This window comes from Oncorhynchus masou, chromosome 16 (genome assembly GCF_036934945.1).
Source record: "Oncorhynchus masou masou isolate Uvic2021 chromosome 16, UVic_Omas_1.1, whole genome shotgun sequence".
In the NCBI taxonomy this organism is placed as follows: Eukaryota; Metazoa; Chordata; class Actinopteri; order Salmoniformes; family Salmonidae; genus Oncorhynchus; species Oncorhynchus masou.
The window spans coordinates 26090500-26115013 of record NC_088227.1 but is presented as its reverse complement, the minus strand read 5'-3'; the positions used below and the strand labels follow the sequence as shown (position 1 = coordinate 26115013).

The 24514-nt window shown below is 46.4% G+C and overlaps 1 protein-coding gene across 3 annotated transcripts in view; it reads right to left on the bottom strand.

The window, feature by feature from the left end:
* Positions 1-24514, bottom strand: part of LOC135557756 (SAM and SH3 domain-containing protein 1-like) — a 321252-nt gene that overhangs the window by 259607 nt on the left and 37131 nt on the right. The window lies entirely within an intron of this gene.

The following is a 24514-nucleotide window of genomic DNA, read 5'->3' as shown; positions in this document are numbered from 1 at the left end:
GCCCACCTATAATTTAGCCCAAACAACTACCTCTTTCCCTACTGTATTTTATTTATTTATTTATTTTGCTCCTTTGCACCCCATTATTTTTATTTCTACTTTGCACATTCTTCCACTGCAAATCTACCATTCCAGTGTTTTACTTGCTATATTGTATTTCCTTTGCCACCATGGCCTTTTTTTGCCTTTACCTCCCTTATCTCACCTCATTTGCTCACATCGTATATAGACTTGTTTATACTGTATTATTGACTGTATGTTTGTTTTACTCCATGTGTAACTCTGTCGTTGTATGTGTCGAACTGTTTTGCTTTATCTTGGCCAGGTCGCAATTGTAAATGAGAACTTGTTCTCAACTTGCCTACCTGGTTAAATAAAGGTGAAATAAAAATAAATAAATAAATAAAATATACAAAAGTAGGTGGACAAATTAGTGTATTTAGCTATTTCAGCCACTCCCATTGCTGACAGGTGTATACAATCGAGCACACAGCCATGCAATCTCTATAGACAAATACTGGCAGTAGAACGGCCTTACAGAAAAGCTCAGTGACATTCAACGTGGCACTGTCATAGGATACCACCTTTCCAACAAGTCAGTTCGTCAATTTAAGCCCTGCTAGAGCTGCCTCGGTCACCTGTAAGTGCTGTTATTGTGAAATGAAAATGCATAGGAGCAACAACGGCTCAGCCGCGAAGTGATAAGCCACACAGGCTCCCAGAAAAGGATCTCCGAGTGCTGAACTGCGTAGAGCGTAGCAATTTTCTGTCCTTAGTTGCAACACTCACTACCGAGTTCCAAAATGCCTCTGGAAGCAACATCAGCACAAGAACTGTTCGTCGGGAGCTTCATGAAATGGGTTTCCATGGCCCATCGAACACATAAGTCTAAGATTAGCATGCACAATTCCAAGTGTCGGCTGGAGTGGTGTAAATCTAGCCGCCATTGGACTCTAAAGAAGTGGAAAGCCTTCCCAGAAGAGATAAGGCTGTTATATCAGCATTGTTCCAACATCTAGTGGAAAGCCTTCCCAGAAGTGTGGAGGCTGTTATAGCAGCATTGTTCCAACATCTAGTGGAAAGCCTTCCCAGAAGAGATAAGGCTGTTATAGCAGCATTGTTCCAACATCTAGTGGAAAGCCTTCCCAGAAGAGTGGAGGCTGTTATAGCAGCATTGTTCCAACATCTAGTGGAAAGCCTTCCCAGAAGAGATAAGGCTGTTATAGCAGCAATGTTCCAACATCTAGTGGAAAGCCTTCCCAGAAGAGATAAGGCTGTTATAGCAGCATTGTTCCAACATCTAGTGGAAAGCCTTCCCAGAAGAGTGGAGGCTGTTATAGCAGCATTGTTCCAACATCTAGTGGAAAGCCTTCCCAGAAGAGATAAGGCTGTTATAGCAGCATTGTTCCAACATCTAGTGGAAAGCCTTCCCAGAAGTGTGGAGGCTGTTGTAGCAGCAATGTTCCAACATCTAGTGGAAAGCCTTCCCAGAAGAGTGGAGGCTGTTATAGCAGCATTGTTCCAACATCTAGTGGAAAGCCTTCCCAGAAGAGATAAGGCTGTTATAGCAGCATTGTTCCAACATCTAGTGGAAAGCCTTCCCAGAAGTGTGGAGGCTGTTATAGCAGCAATGTTCCAACATCTAGTGGAAAGCCTTCCCAGAAGAGTGGAGGCTGTTATAGCAGCATTGTTCCAACATCTAGTGGAAAGCCTTCCCAGAAGAGATAAGGCTGTTATAGCAGCATTGTTCCAACATCTAGTGGAAAGCCTTCCCAGAAGTGTGGAGGCTGTTATAGCAGCAATGTTCCAACATCTAGTGGAAAGCCTTCCCAGAAGTGTGGAGGCTGTTATAGCAGCATTGTTCCAACATCTAGTGGAAAGCCTTCCCAGAAGTGTGGAGGCTGTTATAGCAGCAATGTTCCAACATCTAGTGGAAAGCCTTCCCAGAAGAGTGGAGGCTGTTATAGCAGCATTGTTCCAACATCTAGTGGAAAGCCTTCCCAGAAGAGATAAGGCTGTTATAGCAGCATTGTTCCAACATCTAGTGGAAAGCCTTCCCAGAAGTGTGGAGGCTGTTATAGCAGCATTATTCCAACATCTAGTGGAAAGCCTTCCCAGAAGAGATAAGGCTGTTATAGCAGCATTGTTCCAACATCTAGTGGAAAGCCTTCCCAGAAGAGATAAGGCTGTTATAGCAGCATTGTTCCAACATCTAGTGGAAAGCCTTCCCAGAAGAGTGGAGGCTGTTATAGCAGCAATGTTCCAACATTTAGTGGAAAGCCTTCCCAGAAGTGTGGAGGCTGTTGTGGCAGCAAAGGTGGGGCCAACTCCATATTAATGCCCATGATTTTGGAATGAGATGTTTGATGAGCAGGTGCCCACATACTTTTGGTCATGTAGTGTGTATGAAACCATCAATACGAGGAACATATCGGATACCCTGTTCCTCTACACCAGGGGTGTCAAACTCAAATACCCAGTGGGCCAAAATGTAAAACCTGAACAAAGTCACGGGCCAACATTGAACAAATTAACCTTTTAATATGGACCCAAACAAGTTTTGCTTTAACATTGAATATGGAACAAGCATCGCTTATTACCATACAATATATAATTTAATAGTGGAGACACGCAAAATCGAATTTCAAATGAAAAAACACATCAATGGCATTCATTTATTAAATAAATAAAATGTAAATAAAAATTGTATGCCTCTTTTCTATTTGCAGCCTTCTGATTTAAATACCAAAATAAACTTTTTCCACTGGCTAATAATTTTACAAATAAAATGATAATAAATCAATCAACCATTCAAGCCCATGCCTTGTAGCAAGAAAAAGTGCATAAAGAAAACGTTAATAATTGCACACTGGTCTAATCTGATGTGCCCAAGCCAGATACCTGGCATCTCTTCTTGGATGCTAGTTCATCAATGTCTGGGCTCAAGCTCTGAGCTGAAGAAATCCTCAGTATCGAGCGAAGATGTTCATCAGTCAGACGTCTCCTGTGAGTTGTTTTGGTCATCTTCATCGAGGAGAAAAGTTGCTCGCATAGATAAGTGCTGCCGAACATGGAGAGCATCTGAGCAGCTTGGGTGCGGAGCTGAGGCATTGTGTCAGGGATGAACCGTGGAAACTGTGCGGCGCCCACAGCATCATACTTTGACTTCAGCGTGTCGTTGCACTGGAGTTCAATCAGCTCCATTTGGATGTTGGTTGGTGCATTTTCCACATCAACTGCGAAGGGATTACTAAGCAGTTAAAACTTGCATTTCTGGGCATCGAAGTCGGCAAATCGCCGGCTAAACTCAGCGGCGAGAACACTGAGTTTTTCAGCAAACTGTGCGCATGGGAACACAGCGGTAGAGATCTGCGCTTTTATGGATTGGCAGCAGGGAAAATGGCAAGGGTTTCCTTGCAGCATCTGATTCTCCCACAGGCACAGTTTAGTTTTGAAGGCCCTCACTGCAGCGTACATGTCTGTGATGATGCGCCCCCGCCCCTGAAGCTGCAGGTTCAGCGCATCGAGATGGCTCGAGATGTCACAGAGAAAGGCCAGCTCACACAGGAACTTTTGCTCCCGGAGCTCTGCTGTATCCTTCCCTTTGGTTTCCAGGAATTGACATATTTCCTCACGCAGCTCGAAACATCTGTTCAGTACTTTTCCTCTGCTTAGCCATCTCACCTCTGTGTGATACGGCACGTCTGCGTCTTCCGAACCACACTCCTCCAGAAAAGATTTAAACTGGCGGTGATTTAGACCTTTGGCTCTTATAAAGTTAACTACCTGTGTTACTGTGGTCATAACATGTTCCATCTTTAGGGCTTTGGCACACAGTGCTTCCTGATGTATGATGCAGTGGTAAACAGTTAGCTCACCTGCACAGTTCTCTTCCCGCATCTTCTCCCAAACCATGCCCACCAGTCCACTCTTTTTACCGCACATCGCTGGCGCACCATCTGTCGTTAATCCAACGAGTTTATCCCACGGCAGCTTTATTTCAGTTACACATTTGGAAACCTCCTCAAAGATTTCCTTTCCTGTGGTTGTGCCATGCATTGATTTGAATCCTAATAGCTCATCCGTAACACACAGATTTGAGTCCACTCCACGGATGAAGACTGACAGCTGAGCAGTATCAGATGCGTCGCAGCTCTCATCCACAGCGAGGGAGAACGCAACAAAATCTTTTCCCTTTCCATCAGCTGGTCATACAGATTGGTGGCAAGATCACATGTGCGATCAGCTACTGTGTTCCTGCTCAGGCTCACGTTTGAAAATGCTTGTTTTTTCTCTGGGCATACGAGGTCACAAACCTTCATCATGCACTTTTTCATGAACTCTCCCTCATTAAAGGGCCGGGCTGATTTTGCAATCTCTGCTGCCACTATATAACTAGCCTTTACAGCAGCCTCGCTTTGTGATGTGGCTTTTTTAAACATATTCTGTTGTGAAACCAAGCTTCTTTTCATCTCCTCTACTTTCTGGCTCCTTTGAGTCATGTCCAGGTCCTTGTATTTGTCATGGTGTTTCGTTTCATAGTGTCGTCTAATGTTGTACTCCTTACTTACAGCCACGTTGACTCCACAAACAAGACAAACAGGTTTGTCTTTTACATATGTAAACAGATATTCTGCCTCCCACTTGTCCAGAAAGCTCCTGTTTTCTGCCTTTCTTTTCGCCATTTTTGGAAAGGGTTAGCTCGCTGACAGTTGTAGCGTCTATGTTGCTATGACTACTGTCACAGAGGAGAGAGCGTTTCTGGGTCCTGTCCTGATTGGCGCGCGAAAACAGCAGAGCATTATGGGATTCGTAGTATTAGTGGTGAATGCGCTGTATAATAGGTGCTATTAGCGGGCCAGCTCTAGTAGTAATTTGGTATTGTCTCGCGGGCCAAATATAATTACCCCGCGGGCCAAATTTGGCCCACGGGCCAGAGTTTGACACCCATGCTCTACACATTCTTTCTGCTGTATGGTGGAACCACATAATATACAGTAGTTGTTTCCTGGTTTCTTTGTTTTCTTCCTTTCACTAGATGCCAAGTTTAGATACCTGCAGGCTGATTGTCATTCAATACACCTCTCCTCCCGGCTCCTTCTCTGCGGGCCCCTAAAGATCTTCAGAGCGCGTCTAACAGTCAAACACACATCCTGGACTCCTCTGACACCAAAGTCAACCGAGACTGCAGGTCTCCTGTGGACTGACCCTGTACCCATACGCTTCAGACACAGCCAGCCATGCAGAAAGACAGAGAGAGAGAGAGAGACAGAGAGAGAGAGACAGAGAGAGAGAGACAGAGAGAGAGAGAGAGAGAGACAGAGAGAGAGAGAGAGAAAGAGAGAGAGACAGAGAGAGAGAGAGACACAGAGAGAGAGAGAGACAGAGAGAGAGAGAGACAGAGAGAGAGAGAGAGACAGAGAGAGAGAGAGACAGAGAGAGAGAGAGACAGAGAGAGATAGAGAGACAGAGAGAGAGAGAGACAGAGAGAGAGAGACAGAGAGACAGAGAGACAGAGAGAGAGAGAGACAGAGAGAGAGAGACAGAGAGAGATAGAGAGACAGAGAGAGAGAGAAAGACAGAGAGAGAGAGAAAGAAAGAAATACAGAAAGAGAAAAAAAAGAAAGAAAGAAAAAAGAAAGAAAGAAAGAAGAGAGGGTGAAGAATAGAGAGTGAGAGGGAGAGAGACTCACTGGACTGTACATATGGCCTCACCTATATGTAGGGAGTCTGTCAGAGAGAATAACAAAGGGAGGGAAGCCAATAAGACATAAGGCTACAGTAGTTTGGGCTACATCATTCATGGAGAAAGCCCTTCTCCACGATCTGACAATCAACCTGCATTGATTACAATCGTATTACACATACTTGATTAAAATAGTCCAATCAGAACAGATCCGCCAGGCAGATAGAGCCCGTCATTAAAGAAACACAATCTATTACCCATCAACCCCAGCAGCACTAGCAGCAGCATCTGCCCAGTGCTATAACAGACTGACTACAGCTAATTGGATGCATCTCTAACACGAAGACAGAAATTGTCTTGTTGAGATTTAAGATTTAAGAGAAGGGAAGTTGGCTTCTGTCTGATAGGTCAGTGTGTGTGTGTGTGTGTGTGTGTGTGTGTGTGTGTGTGTGTGTGTGTGTGTGTGTGTGTGTGTGTGTGTGTGTGTGTGTGTGTGTGTGCGTGCGTGTGCGTGTGCGTGCGTGCGTGCGTGTGTGTGCAGACACCCTTCCATCCAGACAGACTGTCGGAAGTCTTAGAATCACAAAGCCAGGGGTGTAAAGTAAAGACATCTGTCTGAGCGTGTGTGTGTGTGTGTGTGTGTGTCTGTGTGTGTGTGTGTGTGTGTGGGGGGGGTGTAATATTAGGACAGTGGTGGTGAGATGAATCTGTGCATTATACAGCAGATGGTATGCGGACTAGAGGTTGACACGGGAGTGAAAACCTTTTTTTCCTGTCAATTTCTTTCCCAGTCGTGTCCCGATCCCGCAACAGTTCTGTTACCCTGACAACGTTACTGTCCTGTCCAGTTAGAAATCACTCCCGTCTGTCCCGTGCTAATTTTTACACATAGAATTCATAAATAACTTCCTCATTAGCTGCTCTTCTCTGTCTGCCCCCTCCCCTGCACTCTGCTGCGTGTGTGTTTCCATAGCAATGGCCTCATTTAGCCTTCTGCTTTTCTTTGCCTGCCCAGCTGATAAAGGCCTATTATAGTTTGTTGAATAAGACTGAAGAACACATGTTACTGTTGGGAGAAGGAGGGTCAGGGGGAAAAAAACACACAAAACAATAATCAAATCAAATCAACATTTATTGATTGCGTACAGTTTTTCAGATGTTATAGGATGTTTCTAGTTCAAACAGTGCAGCAATATCTAGCAATACATTAACAATAATCCTATATTTAGAAAATAACAAGAAATGAAGACATTAGAACAAGCACTGCTTATAACACAACAATAATTTCTGCACTGCCTGTTCCTGTTGACTGTTGATCCTGCCCCGTCCTGTCCCGAACACGACTCTAGAATTTCACTCCCACTCCTGTTTCTGTGTCAACGTCTAATTTGGAGGATTCATGATCAAACGTACATATCGTGGCAGTCTATCTCTCTCTCTCTCTCTCTCTCTCTCTCTCTCTCTCTCTCTCTCTCTCTCTCTCCTTCTTTCTCTCTTCCTCCCACCCTCACCCTCTCTCTCTTCCTCCCACCCCCCCTCTCTCTCTATCTCTTTCTCTCTTACTTCCAGCCTCTCTCTCTCTTTCTTTCTCTCTTACTTCCAGCCTCTCTCTCTCTCTTTATTTCTCTCTTCCTTCCTTCCACCCTCTCTCTCTCTCTTTCTTTCTCTCTTCCTTCCACCCTCTCTCTCTCTCTCTTTTCCACTCTCTCTCTCTCTCTCTCTCTTTCCTCTCTCTCTCTTTCCACTCTCTCTCGCTCTCTCTCTTTCCTCTCTCTCTCTTTCCACCCTTTCTCTCTCTCTCTTTCCTCTCACTCTCTCTCTTTCCACCCTCTCTCTCTCTCTCTTTCCACCCTCTCCCTCTCTCTTTCCTCTCTCTCTCTTTCCACCCTCTCTCTCTCTCTCTCTCTCTCTCTCTCTCTCTCTCTCTCTCTCTCTCTCTCTCTCTCTCTTCCTTCCACCCTCTCTCTCTCTCTCTCTCTTTCCACTCTCTCTCTCTCTCTCTTTCCTCTCTCTCTCTTTCCACTCTCTCGCTCTCTCTCTTTCCTCTCTCTCTCCTTCCACCCCCTCTCTCTCTCTCTCCACCCTCTCTCTCTCTCTCTTTCCACCCTCTTTCTCTCTCTCTCTCTCCCTCTCTCTCTCTCTTTCCACCCTCTCCCTCTCTCTTTCCACCCTCTCCCTCTCTCTTTCCTCTCTCTCTCTTTCCACCCTCTCTCTCTCTCTCTCTCTTTCTCTCTTCCTTCCACCCTCTCTCTCTCTCTCTCTCTCTCTCTCTCTCTTTCACACTCTCTCTCTTTCCACCCCTCTCTCTCTCTCTCTCTTTCTCTCTTCCTTCCACCCCCCTCTCTTTCTCTCCACCCTCTCTCTCTCTCTCTCTCTCTCTCTCTCTTTCCACCCTCTCTCTCTCTCTTTATCTCTTCCTTCCACCCCCCTCTCTCTCTCTCTCTCGCTTCCTTCCACCCTCTCTCACTATCTCTCTTCAAAAACGAACCAAATCAAATCAAATCCAAATGTGGCAGTAAATTGTCAACCTTGGCTTTATAACCTGTTCAAGCAGCACACTCTAGGTGGCTGTGTGCACTCTTTCAGTTTGCTTACGACTCATTGTAGTAGTAGAAGAAGAAAATGGACTACTTCAAAATGGAGATGATTCAATGGAGCTGCCCATGTTGCCCATGTTGTCACAGACGCCATAACTATCTCTATGGTCTTAATACATTTGACAAAAATAACCATTGTCCCACAGCCAGCTATTAGAAGTGTATTACAGGAATTTGCGTGGCAATGTGGTGAATACTGGTGGTGATACACACCCAATGTGACTTAGCAAAGCTGCAATTAGCTGTGATTTTCTGCATTCTTACCTGGTATTTATCTGTAGTGTGTACATGCACTGTTGACTTGTAAAGAATGCCATTTTGCTTACTGTTGCATCTGAAAATAACCCAATGGCCGTCGGTGCCAACTTCCTGTTCATTCCAGCTACACCCATGCTATAAATAGTCTGGAGACAGAGAGAACCATCTAAAGCTGTACTATACTGTACTGAGCTTAGATCTACCTGGCTGGGACAACACCCTAGTATGGTGTAAACTTGAAGCGATGACTCGTTGATAGAGGTTCACTATCTGATGGTGTGTCTCACTGGATCTATCAATATATGATCACTACCTCAACCTCTGGGACCTGTGGACTCTAGCCTCCTCGTCTTCCTCCTCTTCTTCCTCCTCGTCTTCCTCTTCTTCCTCCTCCCCTTCCTCATATTCCTTGGTGCTTCTACATCTGTCACAGCCTCAGAGCAGATGTTCCTATGGGAAGAGGCAGCAGGCAGACACCCTCCCCTTTACCACCCTAATAACACCCCACCCCACCACATCCCCCTCCCCTTTACCACTCTAATAACACCCCACCACCTCCCCCTCTCCTTTACCACTCTAATAGCACCTTAATAACACCCCACCACCTCCCCCTCCCCTTTACCACTCTAATAACACCCCACCACCTCCCCCTCTCCTTTACCACTCTAATAACACCTTAATAACACCCCACCCCACCACCTCCCCTTTACCACTCTAATAGCACCTTAATAACACCCCACCACCTCCCCCTCCCCTTTACCACTCTAATAACACCCCACCACCTCCCCCTCTCCTTTACCACTCTAATAACACCTTAATAACACCCCACCACCTCCCCCTCCCCTTTACCACTCTAATAGCACCTTAATAACACCCCACCACCTCCCCCTCTCCTTTACCACTCTAATAATACCTTAATAACACCCCACCCCACCACCTCCACCTCCCCTTTACCACTCTAATAACACCTTAATAACACCCCACCACCTCCCCCTCTCCTTTACCACTCTAATAACACCTTAATAACACCCCACCCCACCCCACCACCTCCCCTTTACCACTCTAATAGCACCTTAATAACACCCCACCACCTCCCCCTCTCCTTTACCACTCTAATAGCACCTTAATAACACCCCACCATCTCCCCCTCCCCTTTACCACTCCAATAGCACCTTAATAACACCCCACCACCTCCCCTCCCCTTTACCACTCCAATAGCACCTTAATAACACCCCACCACCTCCCCCTCCCCTTTACCACTCTAATAACACCTTAATAACACCCCACCCCACCCCACCCCACCACCTCCCCCTCCCCTTTACCACTCTAATAACACCTTAATAACACCCCACCACATCCCCCTCCCCTTTACCACTCTAATAACACCTTAATAACACCCCACCACCTCCCCCTCCCCTTTACCACTCTAATAACACCTTAATAACACCCCACCCCACCACATCCCCCTCCCCTTTACCACTCTAATAACACCTTAATAACACCCCACCACCTCCCCCTCCCCTTTACCACTCTAATAACACCTTAATAACACCCCACCCCACCCCACCACCTCCCCTTTACCACTCTAATAGCACCTTAATAACACCCCACCACCTCCACCTCCCCTTTACCACTCTAATAACACCTTAATAACACCCCACCACCTCCCCCTCCCCTTTACCACTCTAATAACACCTTAATAACACCCCACCACCTCCCCTCCCCTTTACCACTCTAATAACACCTTAATAACACCCCACCACCTCCCCCTCCCCTTTACCACTCTAATAGCACCTTAATAACACCCCACCACCTCCCCCTCCCCTTTACCACTCTAATAACACCTTAATAACACCCCACCACCTCCCCCTCCCCTTTACCACTCTAATAACACCTTAATAACACCCCACCACCTCCCCCTCCCCTTTACCACTCTAATAACACCTTAATAACACCCCACCACCTCCCCCTCCCCTTTACCACTCTAATAACACCTTAATAACACCCCACCACCTCCCCCTCCCCTTTACCACTCTAATAACACCCCACCCCACCCCACCACCTCCCCTTTACCACTCTAATAACACCTTAATAACACCCCACCACCTCCCCTCCCCTTTACCACTCTAATAACACCTTAATAACACCCCACCACCTCCCCTCCCCTTTACCACTCTAATAACACCCCACCCCACCCCACCACCTCCCCTTTACCACTCTAATAACACCTTAATAACACCCCACCACCTCCCCCTCCCCTTTACCACTCTAATAACACCTTAATAACACCCCACCACCTCCCCCTCCCCTTTACCACTCTAATAACACCTTAATAACACCCCACCACCCCACCACCTCCCCTTTACCACTCTAATAGCACCTTAATAACACCCCACCACCTCCCCTCCCCTTTACCACTCTAATAACACCTTAATAACACCCCACCCCACCCCACCACCTCCCCTTTACCACTCTAATAGCACCTTAATAACACCCCACCACCTCCCTCCCCTTTACCACTCTAATAACACCTTAATAACACCCCACCACCTCCCCTCCCCTTTACCACTCTAATAACACCTTAATAACACCCCACCACCTCCCCCCCCTTTACCACTCTAATAACACCTTAATAACACCCCACCCCACCACCTCCCCCTCCCCTTTACCACTCTAATAGCACCTTAATAACACCCCACCACCTCCCCCTCTCCTTTACCACTCTAATAACACCTTAATAACACCCCACCACCTCCCCCTCCCCTTTACCACTCTAATAACACCTTAATAACACCCCACCACCTCCCCTCCCCTTTACCACTCTAATAACACCTTAATAACACCCCACCACCTCCCCCGCCCCGTTACCACTCTAATAACACCTTAATAACACCCCACCACCTCCCCTCCCCTTTACCACTCTAATAACACCTTAATAACACCCCACCACCTCCCCCTCCCCTTTACCACTCTAATAACACCTTAATAACACCCCACCCCACCACCTCCCCCTCCCCTTTACCACTCTAATAGCACCTTAATAACACCCCACCACCTCCCCCTCCCCTTTACCACTCTAATAACACCTTAATAACACCCCACCCCACCCCACCACCTCCCCTTTACCACTCTAATAGCACCTTAATAACACCCCACCACCTCCCCTCCCCTTTACCACTCTAATAACACCTTAATAACACCCCACCACCTCCCCCACCCCTTTACCACTCTAATAGCACCTTAATAACACCCCACCCCACCACCTCCCCTTTACCACTCTAATAACACCTTAATAACACCCCACCACCTCCCCCTCCCCTTTACCACTCTAATAACACCTTAATAACACCCCACCACCTCCCCCTCCCCTTTACCACTCTAATAACACCTTAATAACACCCCACCACCTCCCCTCCCCCTTTACCACTCTAATAACACCTTAATAACACCCCACCACCTCCCCCTCCCCTTTACCACTCTAATAACACCTTAATAACACCCCACCACCTCCCCCTCCCCTTTACCACTCCAATAGCACCTTAATAACACCCCACCACCTCCCCCTCCCCTTTACCACTCTAATAGCACCTTAATAACACCCCACCCCACCACATCCCCCTCCCCTTTACCACTCTAATAACACCTTAATAACACCCCACCACCTCCCCTCCCCTTTACCACTCTAATAACACCTTAATAACACCCCACCCCACCCCACCACCTCCCCTTTACCACTCTAATAGCACCTTAATAACACCCCACCACCTCCACCTCCCCTTTACCACTCTAATAACACCTTAATAACACCCCACCACCTCCCCCTCCCCTTTACCACTCTAATAACACCTTAATAACACCCCACCCCACCACCTCCCCTTTACCACTCTAATAACACCTTAATAACACCCCACCACCTCCCCCTCCCCTTTACCACTCTAATAACACCTTAATAACACCCCACCCCACCCCACCACCTCCCCTTTACCACTCTAATAGCACCTTAATAACACCCCACCACCTCCACCTCCCCTTTACCACTCTAATAACACCTTAATAACACCCCACCACCTCCCCCTCCCCTTTACCACTCTAATAACACCTTAATAACACCCCACCACCTCCCCCTCCCCTTTACCACTCTAATAACACCTTAATAACACCCCACCACCTCCCCCTCCCCTTTACCACTCTAATAGCACCTTAATAACACCCCACCACCTCCCCCTCCCCTTTACCACTCTAATAACACCTTAATAACACCCCACCACCTCCCCCTCCCCTTTACCACTCTAATAACACCTTAATAACACCCCACCACCTCCCCCTCCCCTTTACCACTCTAATAACACCTTAATAACACCCCACCACCTCCCCCTCCCCTTTACCACTCTAATAACACCTTAATAACACCCCACCACCTCCCCCTCCCCTTTACCACTCTAATAACACCTTAATAACACCCCACCACCCCACCACCTCCCCTTTACCACTCTAATAGCACCTTAATAACACCCCACCCCACCCCACCACCTCCCCTTTACCACTCTAATAACACCTTAATAACACCCCACCACCTCCCCTCCCCTTTACCACTCTAATAACACCTTAATAACACCCCACCCCACCCCACCACCTCCCCTTTACCACTCTAATAGCACCTTAATAACACCCCACCACCTCCCCTCCCCTTTACCACTCTAATAACACCTTAATAACACCCCACCACCTCCCCTCCCCTTTACCACTCTAATAACACCTTAATAACACCCCACCACCTCCCCCTCCCCTTTACCACTCTAATAACACCTTAATAACACCCCACCCCACCACCTCCCCCTCCCCTTTACCACTCTAATAGCACCTTAATAACACCCCACCACCTCCCCCTCCCCTTTACCACTCTAATAACACCTTAATAACACCCCACCCCACCCCACCACCTCCCCTTTACCACTCTAATAGCACCTTAATAACACCCCACCACCTCCCCCTCCCCTTTACCACTCTAATAACACCTTAATAACACCCCACCACCTCCCCTCCCCTTTACCACTCTAATAACACCTTAATAACACCCCACCACCTCCCCTCCCCTTTACCACTCTAATAACACCTTAATAACACCCCACCACCTCCCCCTCCCCTTTACCACTCTAATAACACCTTAATAACACCCCACCACCTCCCCTCCCCTTTACCACTCTAATAACACCTTAATAACACCCCACCACCTCCCCCTCCCCTTTACCACTCTAATAACACCTTAATAACACCCCACCACCTCCCCTCCCCTTTACCACTCTAATAACACCTTAATAACACCCCACCACCTCCCCCTCCCCTTTACCACTCTAATAACACCTTAATAACACCCCACCATCTCCCCCTCCCCTTTACCACTCTAATAACACCTTAATAACACCCCACCACCTCCACCTCCCCTTTACCACTCTAATAACACTTTAATAACACCCCACCCCACCCCACCCCACCACCTCCCCTTTACCACTCTAATAACACCTTAATAACACCCCACCACCTCCCCCTCCCATTTACCACTCTAATAACACCTTAATAACACCCCACCATCTCCCCCTCCCCTTTACCACTCTAATAACACCTTAATAACACCCCACCACCTCCCCCTCCCCTTTACCACTCTAATAACACCTTAATAACACCCCACCACCTCCCCCTCCCCTTTACCACTCTAATAACACCTTAATAACACCCCACCACCTCCCCCTCCCCTTTACCACTCTAATAACACCTTAATAACACCCCACCATCTCCCCCTCCCCTTTACCACTCTAATAACACCTTAATAACACCCCACCACCTCCACCTCCCCTTTACCACTCTAATAACACTTTAATAACACCCCACCCCACCCCACCCCACCACCTCCCCTTTACCACTCTAATAACACCTTAATAACACCCCACCACCTCCCCCTCCCATTTACCACTCTAATAACACCTTAATAACACCCCACCATCTCCCCCTCCCCTTTACCACTCTAATAACACCTTAATAACACCCCACCACCTCCCCTCCCCTTAACCACTCTAATAACACCTTAATAACACCCCACCATCTCCCCCTCCCCTTTACCACTCTAATAGCACCTTAATAACACCCCACCCCACCACCTCCCCTTTACCACTCTAATAACACCTTAATAACACCCCACCACCTCCCCCTCTCCTTTACCACTCTAATAACACCTTAATAACACCCCACCCCACCACCTCCCCTTTACCACTCTAATAACACCTTAATAACACCCCACCACCTCCCCCTCCCCTTTATATCTGCTGCATTACCTCTCATCTATAGACTATTAGGTAAGATAACAGAGGGAGGGGCTCTGATACCTGACTTCCGCGTTGGAGCTGAACACACACACCAGTTGACCGTGTAGTGGGAGGAGACTGATGGTGAATGGATGGAACAACAATGTTGCTGGGTGATAAATACCACAACAACCACGCCCACAAAATCAGGGTCTGGGGCCCTTGGCCTAGAGCCACATCAGCCTGCTGTTATGTTGAGGAGAATAATCATAATGAGCATTAGCCATGCCATTCATCTAAGAGGGGGGAGTCCACCCCCCCCCGTCATAGAGCCAGGTGGTGACCAGACAGGACAAGGTCAGAGGTCATGTTTTACCAGGCAGAGATGGATCTGACACTGTCCACAGGGATGGAGACAGATTCCAGGTCTATAGAGCATTAGACTAGAATAAAATAGAAAAGAATAGCATTTTAAAAACCCACGTTTACCAGTGCCAACTCTCACTGATAGCTCTTAGTAAACTGAGAACACATTGTAGGTTCATATCTAAATGGGAATTATACAGTTTGTGTTTGTGTGTGTGTGTGTGCGCTCGTGCGTGCGTGTGTGCGTACGTGTGTGTGTGTCCCTGACACAGAGATAGAATAGTGGATGATTGGACCATCTGGTAGATGACCCAATGCCATTTGGTGTAATGTACTTATTGACAAACAGACAAGCGAGCATTACTGTAATCCAGCCCTGAGACTGGGATTCAGACTGGTGCATTACAACAGCTAAGATATTTAATAATAGGAACACAGTACAAACACACACAGACAGCAAATGGCAGATATAGACCAACCTGTCAGGATTTGAGAAGGAAAAGCCTGTAGTCAGACCATAGTACCTAGAGATCTCCATCCCTCTATCCCCTCTCTCTCACTGCTCTAGTACAAAGATCAGATCTGCCAGTGATTACCTTACTGTGATCCTGGCTAGAGAGATAGATAGAGGGACACAGGAGGGATATAGCCACTGCACCAGCACATGGTCAGATACGCACGCACGCACACACGCGCACACACACACGCACACACACACACGCACACGCGCACATGCGCACACGCGCACACGCACACACGCACACACGCACACACAGCAGGCTAATGTCATTGTATAGTGCAAATGGGTCACCTCTAGTTGAATGGGTATTTGAAATTGTATTGATCACACTCAATGCTACGCAATCTGGTGTTAGAAAAATGAATGTGTCCATGTGTTTTCTTCCCCTTCTTTATCGAAGCTAAATTCACAGTTTGAAATGTCAAACTATAATCTTGGCAAAGAATTCTCGCCATCTTTCTCAATCTCAGAAACAAACACATTTATACTTGCACAACGTATGCACGCACACACTTTCTCTGTCTCTGGTGAAAGCAGCTCTGACTCTGTCCACCTCACATGCCCAGAGATACAAAACAGCTTTCCTTCTTCCCTCAGCTGATTAGCAGGGTGGTAAAATGATCACAGTGATCCCCAGTCTCTCCCTGGCTGGTTTAACATCAACAGGCTGTTCAAAATGATGTTTTTGTTAGCAAGCAGCTCTGCCTCTGGCCCCATGGCTAATCCAGGCTGATATGTAATCCTAAAATGAACTTTCCATTACCTCCCTACTGCACTGCTAGGGGGAAGAGAGAGGAAATACAGGAGGGTTGGCTGAAACGAGCTAGGATCCTCAATCAGCCAATCAGAGCTGGAGTTTACAGTGGTGAAGGGAAGGCTTCTGGGACATCTCCAGGCCCAAGGAAGAGCCATGGGCAGTAGCATACTGATCGCCAGTATCAAGGCCGGTAGCAATCTGCTGTACTAACGAGATGTAAACATTGCGCGAGAGACTGAGAAAATGCATTATTCATTGTATAATGTTGTTCATTTGCACAAGATCCAATATATGGAATGCCTACTGCTAAGACTGCTGGAATTTGCTCTTACTGTGTCAGATCAAGTGATTCTTACATAAAGCTAGGTCTGTTCACAGAGGCACAGTAGTAGTCTCAGTCATACTGAACGTTACTCTTAATCTGCATCTCAAATAGGAAGTACACAGGTGACAGAGAGAGAGGGAGAGGGAGAGGGAGAGAGAGGGAGAGAGAGAGAGAGGGAGAGGAGAGAGAAGGAGAGGAGCGAGAGGGAGAGGAGAGAGAAGGAGATGAGAGGAAATAGAGGAACTGAGAGAAGGAGAGCAATTACTGAGACACAAAAAGCAGAGCATTTCAATAAACACGGGCGTCTTTTTCACTTCCACACTGACAGCTACACAACCAGACAGACGCTAGCGGCTGCTCTCTTCCCCTCTGAGATGATTTACTACCAGAGCTCTGAGTTCTGTGCTCTGCATGCCAACAAACCAGACATGGCACAACTGGAATACAAAAATCTATATCTAACATACCCCATGATATTAGGTATTCCTCTACTGCACAGAAGACGATGGGGATGGAGACAGGGGGTTTAGACTGAATACCTGTTCTTTTCTCCCCTTCTCCCCGTCTCCCTGGCTTTCAGACAGTTTAAACTCTCCCTCCTCCCTCTCCCCGCGTCACTCAGATAATTTGAAGCTTCTTCTCTCCCTAACTTCAACACTCTGTCTATCCCTCTCTCCCCCGTCTCCCTCCCTCTCTCCGAGGCTCTCAGACAGTTAGAAGTTGGACCGTGACTCTTCGATGGATCCACTTAACTGTAATGGATCGACCCTGCAGCTGGATTATTCTGAGGCCCACCGATACCAGGCATGATGCATCCCAAGGTTTTCAACTTTCCATCATTATACAGAAATATACACTGAGTGTACAAAACATTAAGAACACTTTCCTAATATTGAGTTGCCTTGAGTTGCCTTGAGTTGTCGAAAGTGTTCCATAGGGATGCCGGCACATGTTGACTTGAATGCTTCCCACAAGTCTGCTAAGTTGGCTGGATGTCATTTGGGTGATGGACCAATTCAGTGTTGAGTGTGCCATTCAGCACACATAACGTACACAATCCATGTCTCAACTGTCTCAAGGCAAACACATAATTATTTAAGTGGATTCAAGTGGATTTAACAGGTAACATCAATAAAGGATCATAACATTCACTTGGATTCACCTGGTCAGTCTATGTCATGGAAAGAGCAGGTGTTCTTCATATTTTGTACACTCAGTGTACACTGTCGTCTTTTCTGCTCGGAGCATATTGCAATGCAGGCTTTGGTTGTTGAAAATAGTGATTTAAAGAAGGCACAACCATCAGGATTTCTCTCCTCCTTATTTGCTATAATTTGCAGAACGGAAATCAGCACGCGTGGATCTTAACACGCCTACGTCCGCTTGAGATTTAGACATAAACCCAGGGCTCAATTTGTTTTTCACGCATGGCTTGGTAGCAGCTGTTCTCCGACGTTGCATCAATCAACCCATCCTCTGAAGCAAGGAACCTTAATCCTGCCTTAATACCGACAGACACGGTATCTTTCTCCTTGAGGAACACTCACGCAACGTCAAGACAACGGTTCCTACTGTGTTTCATCGCTCACAGAACGTCAAGGCAACGTTCCTGACAATTTTCAACACTCAAACAACGCCAAGACTAGTCCTCTGAATGTAGTTAATTTGTATTCTCTTACAATGCCTATATGTTTTTATAGTCAAAACCTGAACACCCACATAGTCTATTTCTGTAGGTTGACTTGACCCTATGTTACATTGTGTTGACATATTTGATTCATTCCTTTAAAGTCCTGGTTTCTCAAGTGTTGCATGAAAAATGGCATGTCACTATTTGTGTCCTTGAATTCCCCTGTTCTTCTATAACTGTATTTAAAATCTGCTCCAATGTGACAGTTGTTTAAAATCTGCTCCAATGTGACAGTTGTTTAAAATCTGCTCCATTGTGACAGTTGTTTAAAATCTGTTCCAATGTGACAGTTGTTTAAAATCTGCTCCATTGTGACAGTTGTTTAAAATCTGCTCCATTATGACAGTTGTTTAAAATCTGCTCCAATGTGACAGTTGTTTAAAAACTGCTCCAATGTGACAGTTGTTTAAAATCTGCTCCAATGTGACAGTTGTTTAAAATCTGCTCCAATGTGACAGTTGTTTAAAATCTGCTCCATTGTGACAGTTGTTTAAAATCTGCTCCATTGTGACAGTTGTTTAAAATCTGCTCCAATGTGACAGTTGTTTAAAATCTGCTCCAATGTGACAGTTGTTTAAAATCTGCTCCAATGTGACAGTTGTTTAAAATCTGCTCCAATGTGATAGTTGTTTAAAATCTGCTCCATTGTGACAGTTGTTTACAATCTGCTCCATTGTGACAGTTGTTTACAATCTGCTCCATTGTGACAGTTGTTTAAAATCTGCTCCATTGTGACAGTTGTTTAAAATCTGCTCCATTGTGACAGTTGTTTAAAATCTGCTCCATTGTTACAGTTGTTTAAAATCTGCTCCATTGTGACAGTTGTTTAAAATCTGCTCCATTGTTCCAGTTGTTTAAAATCTGCTACATTGTTACAGTTGTTTAAAATCTGCTCCATTGTGACAGTTGTTTAAAATCTGCTCCATTGTGACAGTTGTTTAAAATCTGCTCCATTGTGACAGTTGTTTAAAATCTGCTCCATTGTGACAGTTGTTTAAAATCTGCTCCATTGTGACAGTTGTTTAAAATCTGCTCCATTGTGACAGTTGCATGGCTGTTTTTTAGATGCCACTTTATGTGAGGGTGACTGGGTGAAGTCTGTCTTAATTGAGGATGGCAGGTCATGTCACAGGGCCAGAGTAGCCACCAGGGATTTGCTCTGTGGCTCTGGCAGTGCTCTGGTTGCTGGATGATGTTCGTCTGGAGGTGTTGGAGGCTGACATACTCTGAGGCCATGGTCTCTCACCTCTGGCTGAAGCCAGGGCAGGTGGCTTGCAGGGCCCGGAGGATAGAGAGAGGGAGATGGGGACAGAGTGAGAATGATGAATAAGTTGAATGGGAGGTAAAGAGAGAATGTGAGTGAAAGAAAATGAACGAGAGAGAACAAGTAGCGACTTTTCTGTAGTGTAATGCTGAAGGACAAATTTTCAACTTGGGAGAGATTAGTTTCCTCAGTGAAACCAGCCTGTGGGAGATATTACCACCTGCAGGACGTGAAAAGTGAAAAATAATCAAATCTCTCGCTTTCTCTCTGTCTCTCTGTGTGTGTGTCTCTCTCTCTCTCTGTGTCTCTCTTTGTGTCTCTCTCTCTCTGTCTCTCTGTCTCTCTCTCTCTCTCTCTCTCTCTCTCTGTCTCGCTCTCTCTCTCTCCCTCTCTCTCTGTGTCTCTCTCTCTCTGTTTCTCTCTCTCGCAGTGTGTCTCTCTCTGTGTGTCACTCTCTCTCTGTCTCTCTCACTCTCTCTGTCTCGCTCTCTCTCTCTGTGTATCTCTCTCTCTCTGTTTCTCTCTCGCTGTGTGTCTCTCTCTCTGTGTCTCTCTCTGTTTCTCTCTCTCGCTGTGTGTCTCTCTCTCTGTGTCTCTCTCTGTTTCTTTCTCTCTCTCTGTGTCTCTCTCTGTGTCTCTCTCTCTCTGTGTCTCTCTCTCTCTGTCTCTCTCTCTCTCTCTGTGTCTCTTTGCTGTAAGCGAAACAACTGCCTCACACCTTTTTCATATTTTATTGTTGTTGTTTTAGTAAAACAATGACCTCAGGTAAGGCATCCAGGCTGGACAATGGTCCTCTCTGTGTAAGTAGAGGGGGAGGCAGAGGAGGGGGAAGGAGGGAGAAGGACCAAGTGTTGGACACATTTACCAGTAGATGGGTCCATTAATCATTTCACTGAGTTAGTGTGTTAGTGTGTTTCACCCTGTCATGGCTAACATGTTTATCAAGCTACTGTAAAAGGGGACACACTGACTCCACAGTCCACTAAAGCAGCTTGTGCAGTCATATTTTAGATGTCAAAACAGTAGAATAAAATGAAAATGTTATTTTATTTAGTAAAGAGGAAGACTAGTGGTCAATAAGGCGTCAACTAATGGGGATATACACTGCATGTTCAAAACATTAGGAACACCTTCCTAATATTGAGTTGCACCCCCTTTTGCCCTCAGAACAGCCTCAGTCTGTCAGGGCAGGGACTCTACAAGGTGTTAAAGCGTTCCACAGGGATGCTGGCCCAAGTTGGCGACAATGCTTCCCACAGTTGTATCAAGTTGGCTAGATACCTTTGGGCGGTGGACCATGCTTGATACACACAGGAAACACACAGCACTTCTGTTCTTGACACAAACCAGTGCGCCTGGCACCTACTACCATACACAGTTCAAAGGCACTTACATATTTTATCTTGCCCATTCACCCTCTGAATGGCACACACACAATCCATGTTCTAATCGTCTCAAGGCTTAAAAATCCTTCTTTAACCGGTCTCCCCCGCTTCATCTACAGTGATTGAAGTGGATTTAACAGGTGACATCAATAAGGCATTATAACTTTCACCTGGATTCACCTGGACAGTCTGTGTCATGTATACAGTGTATACAGATGAAAGAACCATGAGTATATTGCATAATGTGTGGGTTACATATCAACATTAATGTAAAGCACAGCTGCATTGAAGCCAATTTAACATGTCTGCTCCTGTCACACGATCCCCACAGTCAGACAGACCTTCCAGCGTGAACATTCAGCGGAGGCTTAAACGATGGAGCGGTGTGTGTGGAGAGTGCTTTAATAGCATTTTATACCATGGCATTGTTGAATACTTGCTTCTGATTGGCTCGCAGGGCATTCTAGAGTGTGCATTATTTCCCTATAATGCACAGTATATTTGTGCGCTAGAATTCAATGGCTATAGTTCATTCTTTCATGTTCTATGTTTGAGCTGCTTTTGAAAGCAAAAATCTAACTGAAAACATTATTGGCACTGTTGAATTCAATTTTCATAATGGCAAGCTAGGACTGATGGTTTGGTTAGCTAAACTAGCAAGTCTGTCAAGTTTATCTAGTAAACTTGCTAGCTACTTCAGTGGATGTTGAACACATTTCTAGGGGCAAATGTGTTAAATTATAGCAATGGTATTAAAGGGATAATCAGCTCGGGGATCCATGCGTTCTCTAGAACATAATGCAACTCCGTGGAAGGTCAGTTCCACTCCGCTAGCGCGTCATAGAACACACCTTCCAGATCGTTCATTATTTTCTATAGTACGCATTGCACCTTGTTGATTGGCCCTTAAATATCACATGACTGTCAGTATGTAATGCTAGGCTGTCATGTGGTGATTATAGAACCATGCAGTGCTTGAGACAGCTGAGCACATTCGCTCTCCTGGACCACAGTCCTGTTCTCACACTGTCCTCTGTGTTAGAGTTACCATTAGAGATGGAAACCCTTTAAACCAGGGTTTACAGGCACTTTGGTGCAGAGGAAGTACCAACTGGAGATGGGTGTTCTCAGCCTAGCACTGAGGCCCCTGAAACATGAGAGTTGTGTCTGAGATGGCACCCTATTCCCGGTATACTTTTGACACCAAAAGCATTTCAGACTATGGAGTCAGACAAAGGAAAAGTTCCACGTTGCAATAAGACTTTTTCTGAACACCAATGAACAGTTACTAGTTTGTACGCCATGTGACTAGCTACATTTCTCCTAGAAAGTCTGACTCTTCACCAGTGTTGTAGTGATTTCCATTCACGGTGAGTAAAGTAACACTCCCTCAACCTTCAATGCATTGCTCCGCAAAAGGTGGGTAAACCCTTGTGCCAAATAACGGAATTTACTTTCGTTTATCCTTCACTACACCACTGCTCATCACATAATGTAATGGGAGCTGAGAGACAACGGTTCTATTTATAATGACGAGTAGGAGGGGTCCCTCCACCACATGCTATACACGCTTTCATTTAAAACACACACACACACACACAACGCTTTGATAATACAAGTCTGGGAAGCCTGAGGAATAAGTCCAGGCAAGCAGAAATACTCCACAGCAAGACCAATAACTAATCCTGAATGCAAATAGTCAGGGCTATTCACGTTACATTGCTGCTCTTTGATAACAGTCTGCTATTACTATGTACAAGCCAGTCCTAGAATAGCTGTGTGACCACAGGCAAAGTAGTAGCCCGGAGTAGGAGAGCAGAGGGATCATGTATTTCCATGGGTCAGGAGGCTTATGTTAGGGAGTTCCCTAAACCTGTTTACATTAAATTGCTCTAATTTTTCCTCACTACAATTTCCTTGATTGTAGTTGATGGTCTGCTATGAATTTGCTGAGGGAATTTTCTTGATTAACAGGATGACAAAGCCATCTCTCTCGAATCACTTAAATGTCATGGATTCCCATTGCCCTCTCTCTCTCTCTTCATTACCCTGTTTGTATCCATCTTGATTCTAGAGGTGGGTGAAATGTCAGCTCTCATTATATATAATTGTGATTACACCACAGCTAAGTGCCCTTTTAAATGTTCTCAGTGAGTCCAAGAGGTTTGGTGAGAACACCAATTTTCCATCACCATTTCGGTGTTGTCTGCCTGCAATGTCAATTCAGTCTAAAATCTCTCACCAGCACCCTCACAAAGCAGTGTTCCAGGAGAATATAGGATGAGTTTTACTTGTCTTAATAATCCTTTCTTTCTAGCCATGCCACAGCTCCCGCACCAGTGGTTTTCTCTAGCCATGACACAGCTCCCGCACCAGTGGTTTTCTCTAGCCATGCCACAGCTCCCGCCCCAGTGGTTTTCTCTAGCCATGCCACAGCTCCCGCACCAGTGGTTTTCTCTAGCCATGCCACAGCTCCCGCACCAGTGGTTTTCTCTAGCCATGCCACAGCTCCCGCACCAGTGGTTTTCTCTAGCCATGCCACAGCTCCCGCACCAGTGGTTTTCTCTAGCCATGCCACAGCTCCCGCACCAGTGGTTTTCTCTAGCCATGCCACAGCTCCCGCACCAGTGGTTTTCTCTAGCCATGCCACAGCTCCCGCACCAATGGTTTTCTCTAGTAGCCATGCCACAGCTCCCGCACCAGTGGTTTTCTCTAGCCATGCCACAGCTCCCGCACCAATGGTTTTCTCTAGTAGCCATGCCACAGCTCCCGCACCAATGGTTTTCTCTAGTAGCCATGCCACAGCTCCCGCACCAGTGGTTTTCTCTAGCCATGCCACAGCTCCCGCACCAGTGGTTTTCTCTAGCCATGCCACAGCTCCCGCACCAGTGGTTTTCTCTAGCCATGCCACAGCTCCCGCACCAGTGGTTTTCTCTAGCCATGCCACAGCTCCCGCACCAATGGTTTTCTCTAGTAGCCATGCCACAGCTCCCGCACCAGTGGTTTTCTCTAGCCATGCCACAGCTCCCGCACCAATGGTTTTCTCTAGCCATGCCACAGCTCCCGCCCCAGTGGTTTTCTCTAGCCATGCCACAGCTCCCGCCCCAGTTCACCCTAGCAATGTTTATCCCTGGTCCAACAGGCCAGAGTGACTTACTGGTCTGGTCCCATCGCTATTCACTGAACCCTTCTCTTTGTGTGGTAATAAGACTAGACCATGGTGTCTGCTCAACCCTGCCCACAGCCCAACTTACAGTAGTGATACATGGGCCTGGCCTGCTGCATGACGTTCCCATTGAGTAGGCCTAAATCGCAGCAGCCCCAGGAACATAGACTCCTCTGGCCCAATCAGCGGGGACTCACTTTAAAC